At 30.6% G+C, this 11,104-nt stretch overlaps 2 non-coding genes across 2 annotated transcripts; both read right to left on the bottom strand.

The window, feature by feature from the left end:
• Positions 1-1,908: 1,908 nt before the first annotated feature.
• TRNAF-GAA (transfer RNA phenylalanine (anticodon GAA)) lies at positions 1,909-1,981 on the bottom strand. Its single transcript has one exon. It is a non-coding gene; the product is annotated as a tRNA-Phe (tRNA).
• Positions 1,982-9,884: 7,903 nt separating this feature from the next.
• TRNAM-CAU (transfer RNA methionine (anticodon CAU)) lies at positions 9,885-9,957 on the bottom strand. The gene has a single exon. It is a non-coding gene; the product is annotated as a tRNA-Met (tRNA).
• Positions 9,958-11,104: the final 1,147 nt, after the last annotated feature.

Here is an 11,104-nt window from a genome sequence, read left to right as displayed (position 1 = left end):
TTATGTTTATCGCTTCCCATTTATCCAATCCACACTTACAAGGAAATAAATAATGAAATAAAAGCTACATAATAGCATAGCAGCTCTCGCGAAGTTCTTTTATTGATATCAGTCTCAATGGATGCGGTAAGATGTAATTACCGTGTTCATAACGATTTGATTCATTACCCAACTGCGCCAAAGTATGGAGTGTGAAAATAACTAGGATGAGATTTAAGTGATAATTGATTGTAAGTGATTGGTGTACAGAGGTTATATTATATATGTTATGTTGTAGACATGGTTGTTTACGATGGGCTTTATTTATGCTAAGTTGCCATGTTACTATAAACTTCGCTACGAGATCGAATCAGGAATTAGGAGATCCACAATAAAGCTGAGGTCACCGGAATAGCTCGAAAAATTTCTCGTGTCAGAGGGCGGGGCACATCGCTAGGGTAGTCGACGACCGTTGAGGCCGAAAGGTTCTCGAATTGCGACCACGAACCGATAGTGGCGGCGTAGGTATACCAACAACTTAGTCAAGTTCGCGGAAAGTCGCTAGATGAGAGTTGCAGAATACCGATCAACATAGCGATGTTTGGGTAAGGTTTGATGTGCGATCGTAGGAGGTTGGTAAGTTGGCTTGGCAGTGAGCTGGCCACATAGCACACAAAGGAGACGACCGGTCAGCCCCAGGGCTTCAGGTCTTAATGTTCTGGAACGAAGGTCACGGACAGGCAATAACCATATTACGGTTCTCGGAAAACTCTGGACGTTCTGCGATGAAATTATGACAGTGATAATTATTTATGTGAAGTTAAAAAATATTAAAAATAACATATGATTTATTAAATCGTTAGTCGAATTTGCTATGCTACGTATTGTTCAAATTATTAATCACATTGAATTAGGTAATCTATTACATAAAGATTTTTTGTTAATAATATTATCTTTATTAAACCCACTCGTTTATCTTTCCGACGGTTCTGAGTGGATGTTTTATCCGTCTATATTTTAACAAACAAAAATACTCAAACAAGTAAATCCCCGAGAATTTATGTGACTATTATTAATGTCGGTATTCTCATTGAAGAGAATTCCCAAGATCGCTCAATAAAATCAAACAACTCTTTGTTTAATTTATTAACATTTTTATGTGGCGTTTATTTGTTTTATTGACAATTTATGGTTTATTTTTTTTCTAATTTTAAAACCGTGATTGGATAAATTTTATAATTTTATAAAATCGTAGTTTCAGTTTTATTCTTTCTTTTTAAGTCTTAAAAAAAATTATGATATAAATCTTTCATTTTCCAGATAAAGATAAAATTTAACTGAATTGCAAACATTTATATAATTATCGAAATTTTAGTAATAACTAAATGTATAATTTCTCGTCTATTATAGTTGATATTTTAGTGATTTTAGTTCTGTCAGAAATAAAGTTCTAAGAATAATGATTGAGTACAAATATTTCACATCGAATTTGAAATAAAAAAATCTTTCGAGTTACAGAAGAGGATTGATTTATCTTTCATTACGAGCCAAACAAAAGAACTCCGCTTTAAACCCGCGCTGAAGTTTAATGAGAGCACTAGATATATATCACTCTTCTATACAAAACAAGAGCACATTAGGCTGAACTGTTAAAATCTGGGTTAAGTGAGCTTGGAGCTAATGTATGTTTTAATTATTAATGTAAAAAGGAAAAAGGTCACATGTAAATAGTTAATAACAAAATAGATAAAAATTATCAACTAATGCTTTTTTAATTGCGTGAGAAATATGCATGTATCAAACATATGCAATAGTTATGTATATATTTTTAGATAGAGATAACGGAAAGATTTAAAAAAAAAAGCAATAATTATTTATTATATATATAACAGCAACAAAAGATAAAGCAAAAAAGGCAAAAAAGAAATCTGCCGAAACCCGGGATTGAACCGGGGACCTTTAGATCTTCAGTCTAACGCTCTCCCAACTGAGCTATTTCGGCTGTTGTAACAATGTGTAAAATTATTTATGTATTTGAGATTTTCTTTTTTAATAATTTACAATTAATTATTAATCTCATATTTTATTATTTCACATTGTCTAATTTCCATTGTTCCCAAACGGTTAATTATAATAATATTTTCTTTTTAAGAAACTTGTACTCTAACAATGGAAACATGATGAAGCTAATTTTGAAAATAAAAAACCATTTTTTTAACCAGATTTGGTTACTATAACGAAATAATGTAATGTTTGCTTTATTATTTTCTTTTATTAATTATTGTCATTTTCAACATTTAGCATTTATTTGCTTAATATAGATTTTAGATAACTTTTTTATTAAAAGACAATATTATTTAAAAATTTAGAAAAATATCTTTAGTTGAAATCCAATATAGACGAAATTTTTATCTCTTAATAAAGTATTTCGGATTTAAGTACCGACTCCAAAATACGACAATAAAAATTTTATATGGAAAAACTTTCTGTCTAATGATAATATTTCTCCCCTTCTTTTACCAGAAGTTTATGATTTATTGTATCAACGTTTATGGCATAAACGTCTTTAAAAATTCCGTGCAATATAAAAAAAAACTGTTGGTTTTGCAGAATTAAGCTGATCATTATTTTTATATGTGGAACAAATAAGCTTACAATGTTATTCCCATATTTTAATATATCTATTAGTAATAAAATATATCCAAGGCTATAACACAGAAAGAAGGATTAAGTGAAATAACGTAAGTTCTGAATAAAACCCGAAAAGGGATCGAGAGATTTTTATTTTTATTTCAACCGAACTAAGGTCTGTAAAAGATAATTCCACCGTAGAATTTAGATAATCGAATGCTAAGAGATTCGACGCCGGCTAATAACTCCGATTCGATTTGTGCGTTAGGAGAAACAATCTAGTCCTGGGAACACACAAGACGCCCATAAACACTCGCCACCCAGCATTGCTACCTTTAATTTAGGCACGCATTTCTGTTACGGTCAATTTGTTCAACCCATAAAACGCTATCATCGTTTCGGAGAACTCTATTTTACGTTCTTACACCATTTCAAAATTACTTTTAGAACATGCGTTCAAAAATAAAACTGCATTATTAATAAATAAAATAAAATAAAAAATTAACCAAATACCAAACATAATTTTTTACGTGTTTATTGACATTTTCTTAATTATTTATTTTAAATAATGAAAATTTATTCGTTTTCTATATAAAATTAGATTAAACAATCGTGAATTTTATACATAAATGTATTTATATTACCAATCCTATATATAATTTAAAATCATAAGTTACACATCACATATTTTAAATAAGTGTTTTCTACCTGTGTACTAACTTGTCAATATGTATCTGGAACTTTAAGGTTTTGGGACTTAAACTCTTTTACTCATATGATAGTAGTTATTCTTTACGCTGATTAGAGGTCTGCTAAGAACAAATTTCTTGAAATTCACTCGCTAGGTTGTAAGGTCATGAAGTTTCCGATATTGGCGGGGGGGGGGGGGCAGTTGACATCAAATGTGACGAATGATCCAGTAAACGATGTAACTATTCTGACGTGAATACGTCTTGGCCAACATACAATTAATATATTTTATAAAATACCTGAGTGCTGCATTTTTAACAAAACTTGCTTATGATTTAAAATTATTGTCTTTTACTATTAATAATAACATTAATTTGTTTAAATGATTCTCTATTAAATATATATTTCTCTGTAAATTATGCAACTTAAATATATGTACCACTGGCGTGAATACGCCGTTCTTTACTGGAAAAATAAAAAAAATCTAAAAATTTCGAACTTCAAATCGTGGCGCGTTTTTGGTTCATTCTTATTAAGTTAAGCACAGATTTTCATCGGTCGATCACCGGGTAACGGACTAATCGGCCTATTACCGCCGTAACTGCACCACACCCTCTAATTTGGAGGCGCCTGTATAAAATTATAAACGTATATAATTTTTTTTTCTTTAAAATATCTTTCTATTAAAAACTTTGCAATGGGTTTTTTGGTAGTAGACTTTATTCGTGATTTTTGAACTTTTTTGTACCTGTCTCAGTGCCCCAGTTTCATTTGCAGAATCCGGGGGTCCGAGGAGATTTTAGCGATAAGCGTAGGGAAAACTTAGTTTATAACATTTATTACGGTAACAAATCTCGTAGGCTTTCTGGTGAGCTCGGCTCGGACAGATATAAAAGAAGAAGGCCACATAGCGCGAAGAACAGGTGGCCGTTGAGGGTCTACGGTTATTGAGCGGAGACCGCAGAGTGGCAAGAGCAGCAAAATGTCCCACCCACAATGTGGACAGATGACCTTGTAAAGTTCAACGCTCTCATTAGGTATATATAGGGGAGGCCTATGTCCAGTAGTGGAAGTCCTGCGGTTGAAATTATAATTATGTATTTTTTTTTAAAAATACGTTCACATAATTTGTGTTCACTACGCGATGTTTCTACGAATGCCTCAAAATTAATTAGCTGCAACGTTGCAACGTTTAAATATTTTTAGTTTTGTATTTTTAACGCTTACGAAGGATCGAACAATCGGATTGTACAGTCAGTTAAGAGAGCAGTGACTGGCCAGTACCCTCGGCGATCGATTCTGGATAAAAAGCGCCGCAGGTAGCCGCATTAATTGACTATTAAACACGTATCGGCACAAAAAGAACGTTAAGCTTAAAGACAATGAATTTCACCAGACTTGATAACTCAATTTGGAGCAACGAAGAACAGCGACGTGCTTGGAGTAAATTATACATTAAATTAATTATATATTTTTGGATAGTATACATGAATTGACAGCAAATGAGCTATACAATATCAACCTATGACTAAAAATATCTTATTAGCTTTATAGAAGTGAATGTTTAGTTCATTTGCTGTCAGTTAATCAATATTACACCCTATACAAAAATCAATGGATTCAGAAATAATATATAAAGTAATAATAATATAGTAAGAACAAGCTCAATTAATATTATTTATTGTTTACCATTTGTCATTGCAGGCACCGCACTGATAGAGGTCAAATTTAAATTTAAAAAAAAATAATGTAAAATGTTTTAAAGTGATTATTTGATACAGGTTGATTAAAAATAGGTGTAAAATCATTATTGAGGCTACCTCAAAGGTTTACCTTAGTCGCAATCACTGTAACGTTTTAGATATTTTATATTAATAATAAAATTGTTAGTGATTGTTCCCAATTTAGAAACAGTCATTTTTATTGGTATTATCTCAACAACATGTTTTATTTACAGAGTACAATGTGAATGAAACACACCCAAAACATTCAAAACGTGAAGTAAACAACAATAATGATCAGATATTCGAGAGAATGCTTTCGTGTTGAGCAAACGACTAATGGGGCCCAAAAAGATATAATAGTAGTATGCAGCGACCTGAGCTTAGGTTTTCTCTCGGTAACCTTCGACCCTCGCTACATTAAAAAAGCTGCTGCCTCGAACCCATGAAATCTGCAAATGTCATTTGGTCTATAGTAAAAATCCGATCCAAAAAAATCTGTCTTATCGCCACCAATGTCATTTCACATCATTATGACAATTGTGCATTCTCTGCTTTTAATTGTATCCAGCAAATGCACAATGATATAACAATGACTTTTATAATTTACAATAACATTCTGATGGTGCCTTTTTCCGTTTATTATTATCACATGTATTTATTAACAGTTTATCTCATACAAAAACAAAGTTGCAAAATAATTGGTTAAAAATACTAAATCAAAACAACCATCCCGTTCATCATTAGGAACAAAATAATTTAGTTGTAATATCTTCATTTAATTATTCTTACATCAATTTTTGAAAAATAATAATTTCCGAAGATTTGCTGTTCGTAAGACATTTATCTTTGGCGGCCTCTTTGGTGTAAATGTCTGAATAATAACAGCTTTATCGATATAAAGCTGTGGCATCAATTTACCTACACTGGTGTTACTAAAATATTGCTATATGAGAATCTGAAAGAAAAACGTTTTGAGGTATATTACTATTCGATTTTACTAACCAGAAATCGTTACATTTTCTAAAAATTGTTCTGTTTTTATTTTAATAATAAGAATAAAATATTTTTACAAAATAATACATTATTAAATAATTAACAATTATAAAACATATGTAAAAAACCGACGACTACACAAAAGTGCAGTAAAGTTAAATTTTAAAATATCAAATACACAGTGATATAAATCATGTTAATTATAAACGCATTTTACTAAATAAAATTAAATTCTAACCTTTTTCTTTCGTTTGAATCTAGAGAGATATACACAAGTCACGTGTTAGTCAAAATGGCATCCGTATCCATCACTAATCAATGGACCTAATGACCAGATATAAATCTACTGTAATAACATTTTGGGGCGGCATGGTGCGGGTTAAAAGGGGTATAATTGGGCAATTTTAAGGGTGCACAGTCACCATAACTAGTTAAGGATAGGCTCTATAACAAGATTGATTGCATAAATATTTTAATTTTATTTCTTGCGCCAATGAAACAATAACAAGCTTTTTTAGGTAATTTAAAGGTGACAAAATTTAATAATATATTATAGTAATACATTTAACAAGTTATTGTTTTCACCACATAAACTATATTTTAAAAAAATTATGTATCTTTAATTTTCTGTATTAAACGAATTGGATGCTTAAACGTTTTTACAAAATTATACTTATAATTAAATGTAGAAATAATTAATAAATTACCTTACATCTCTCAGTTTAAAAGATGTATTGCTATTTATATTACTACTATTACCTTTCTTTTCTTTCGCAACGCTGCCGTTTAAGAAAAAAAAATTAGGCCTAGAGAATAAAGACCATTTTAAAACCTATTAATGTTATGACTTATTAATATAAAAAAGCACGAAAGCGTGTTGGATTATTGAGTTAACCATTTTTAATTATTAAATAGATATATCGTTTAACAAAACTTTGTATTTTTTTGAACCACGATTACTTAGAATGGCATGATTTACCTTTGCATCTGTACCTGATAATTATAAATAAAATTCTTATATACTCAATATCTATTGAGATTTATTACAATATGCAGTAATAAAATGCATGATATACAAATAATTAGATGTGAATTTATAGACGCGAGTGGTAATGTAAACAAAAAAGTTAACTAAAATTAAAATACTTGAAAGTCTCCTTTTTCTGTGGACATATTATTTTTGTGAGTAATTACTGATTGATAAAGTAAACTTGTTTTTCATTTAAAAAAATATATTATTTGGGTAAACTTAACAAATAATGAATTTCGCAATTTGCAATAGCGACATCTAGATAAAATTTATTCAACTACAAGAACAAAAAGTATGCAGGATAATTTTGAGATTGAAATATAAGTGAGCAAAAAATTTAAGCTTCGCTCGTGAATTTGCACAGGCCTAAAACCAGTAGAAGCAGAAAAACCTAGCGACACTTATTTTCAATAAAAATAAAGCAAGAACTACCATCTCGTAAAAATCGCAGAAAGCTAATATAAGCGCATATAAAGGTTAGAGGTTTTGAAAAAATGTTAAAAATAATGATGAAATTTGACATTTATTACTAATGTACTCTAGGAGTGCCTTAACAAGTAATTAGGTTAAATAGCTGAATCACTCTAATTTTATAATCATTATTAGTAGTAATAATAGAAATAATCTAAAATTTCATAATTATTTTTTAAAGTAGGCATACACAATAAAATGTATTAGGTGTATAGGTTTCAATTCAAAATAAATAAATTATACGTTCCTTTTAACTTCTTCACTAATAGAGGATCCTTTTTTCTAAAAATTACCGGCTATTTCCACTATATTGTGGGTTCACAAGTGGGTATCTTCCCCCGCCTCGTCTATCGGCTCGTGGTCGCCTTTCGAGAATCTTTTGGCCCGGACCGCCATCGGTTGCACGAGCAATATGCCCTGTCCACTGCCACTTTAGACAAGCAATTCTTCGAGCAATATCGGTAACCTTGGGCCTTCTGCGGATTTGCTCATGTCTGATTCAAATATAGATATACATAGACTATTTACAATAGCGTATTATTTACAATTTTAACTTATATACGATGGTAGCGATTATCTAACTGCAGCGTCTGAATTCACATCAGATGTGAACTGGACAACGCAAAAATATTTTAAAACTAAAAAGTGTTGTGGCCGTAGTAGTTAGTGATATGGAGCGTTTTCACGTAAACACAGTAAGCTTTTATCAGTGTCGGGTGAACTGCCTGCTCGGCTTTTTGTGTTATAAGGTCTATGTGCAAGAAATAGATTTTATAAAGATTTTTTCCAGCAATGATATGCAGTTGCAACCATATGAACACACGATAAAACAATAGGAAACGGCTTACGCAAAGAATCATTCAGTGTAAAAAATAGTAAAACTAAATTAACTAATTTCATGTAGAGGAAGTTTACGCCGAAAACTATATTTTAAACGTAAGCATAGATATGTTCACAAATCGTCCATTAGAGAATGATTTTGATTTTATATTGGGAACGGGAAGCTAATAATAATTTTTCATTAGCGATTACCTCAAACCGTCATGTGAAAGAAAAATAAAAAAATAACTGGTCGTCAGTTCGCCAAAGGCTCCATGTTACGGTGGCCTTAACTCGCGGCGGCTTGAGCGTGAAGGAATTCCAAAACAATGCTCCATCAAAATGGCGGGAGCTTGTTTTGTAGCTTTACTGTTCAACTGTCAACTTTGCCCCTTTCTGACTGACCGATGCGATTAATATTTCTCTGCAACACAGCTATTATTTAAAACATTATGATTGACTTAAAATAAAAATAAAACTTCGTCGTGTATTGACGACGACTATTATTGACGATTATTATTATTATTGACGAGACAATATACAGATACCGAAAATAAATTAAAAAATTAAGTGATTAAATAAAACAAGAATTGTGTTAAAATAATTAAGTAAGCAATATTATTGGGATAATTAAGAAAAAGTTATTTATAATGTGAAAGGGTACCTGAAATAGAATGCCCACATTGTGTATACGTCTCTTAAAACAACATGATACTGGGTATTGAAAACCAAAATTCTGTCAGATACCGTGCTAAACATTATTATACTAAGAAATCTAGCTATCTTGTTTTTTAAAGAGGCTGTAAAAAAATAAATGTTTTTTTTTAAATGTTAAATAGCATATATGCAAATACGCATATAATCACATACAATTTACCAAACCGTGATTTAATATTTTATATAGTTTTATTCTTCGTAATTAATAGGTGTCAGGTTATAATATTTTAAAGAGTAAAAAAACACGTCTGCGAAACTTTAAAAATGTAATAATTTTATTTTAATGCCATCTAGTAGCAATAGCTGAAACTAAATTAAACGAAACTTTTACTGAAACAGACTACGATTTCAATAGTGCAATTTAAAGCTAATAGATGGTACGCAAGTGCTTCAAACTAAATCAAACAGATGTCATTAGTATCGCTAACTAAATTAAATTGAATGTAACTAAAATCTAATACCTTATGAATTTCCGAAAAATATTGTAGATATACTGCCCAGAAATATGTTTATTGTATGTTATGTAATTATTTTAATAATTACTGCTTGTTTTTTAATACATACCACTTGTTCATCTACGTAATCAGTTTTAACATTGTTTTCATTTCCACCTTTATTTATGTTATTGTTGTTTCTTAATTAAGTTTATATGTGTAATTTCTTTTTACGGATGAGGACACTGCAGCACAGATTTTTCTAACACAGAAGTCGAAGGAATCAACGAATTTTGTTTTATAAAATGTTTATTGAATCTATGATATTATTATGTAACTATAGTCATTAACTAAACTAAAAATATTAAATATAAAATTTAAAACGACAAAAAAATTTGCCCCGGGTGAGGATCGAACTCACGACCTTAAGATTATGAGACTTACGCGCTGCCTACTGCGCTACCGAGGCTTACTTTCACATTATTAAATGAGAATTACTATCATATGCTTCATGAAAATTATAAATATACAAAGTTCAATAATATTTTTTCGTTTTATAAATATTTAAAGTCCCTCATATAGCCGGACTTGTTATACATTATTTTTATATCAGAATAACAGATCATTTCTTCCCATATACCTACATGTTTAAAAAAAAACAATCAAAGAAGTTATCACAAAATAGATTATAGATTTTATCATCAGTTATACAAATAGTTCGAAAAGAATTGATTCTTAAATTATACATTAAGTTAATTACAACGAAACGGCTATTCAGGGATTAATTTAAACGGTTATAATTATGTAAAAATGTTTTACCTTTTATTCCAATTCATGAACATCGAGACAAACAAGACGCGTACCTTACAGTAAATGGAATGACAGTTCTCCTGTGCTATGACAGTGAAAAGGGGATTCGTTAGATACTTTTTTATGCTTTTATATTACTATCTTCATTCGTCATCTTGATGTATGTGATAATTAGTCTAAAGAGACCAGGTGTCTTCAAATAAGAAGGCCGTCTGTTAACCACGAAGAGTGAACGTGAACTTGAAACCAAAGCAGCCATGTTACTTATAAGGCATAATGTTATAAGGTATTTTTAACTAATCTTTGCAAAATGTTGCCATAGAAGAACAAAAGATGCAGTGTCAGTCATCTATTCATTCTTCTTTTCGCCGCATTAACCAACTTTCTTCCGATGTATTGGTCCACCTGCAAGTAGGGTATCGGTACACCTTTTCGTCGCATACAACCTCAACTCCAAGACTTTCTTCCTCTTCATATGCCCTCAACAATATCACAGACTAATCAATACCAATTTAGATAGCTAATTTTTGATTTACTTTATGACTACAGTTTTTCGACAAAATTCTTCGCTTCAGATTTGCTCCTCTTGAGAAATATACCATAACCCTCCCTAACGTAAGTTGTGACTTGAATTCATCTCATTAATTAAATAAATAATTTATTAATAGATTAAATTTGTTTTTATTTTATGAATCTGAAGCGGAGGATATTTTGCAATATTTTATCCAACGAAAATCTGGCAGTGATATTAACCCAGATAAGCCTACTGTCCTATATTTAGGACAGTAGAAATAAAAAAAAATATC

Source organism: Battus philenor, unplaced genomic scaffold (genome assembly GCF_028537555.1).
Source record: "Battus philenor isolate CCGP_79_NKW_IND1 unplaced genomic scaffold, ilBatPhil1.0.hap1 SCAF_14, whole genome shotgun sequence".
Taxonomy (NCBI): Eukaryota; Metazoa; Arthropoda; class Insecta; order Lepidoptera; family Papilionidae; genus Battus; species Battus philenor.
This window is presented reverse-complemented; position numbering and strand designations above follow the sequence as displayed.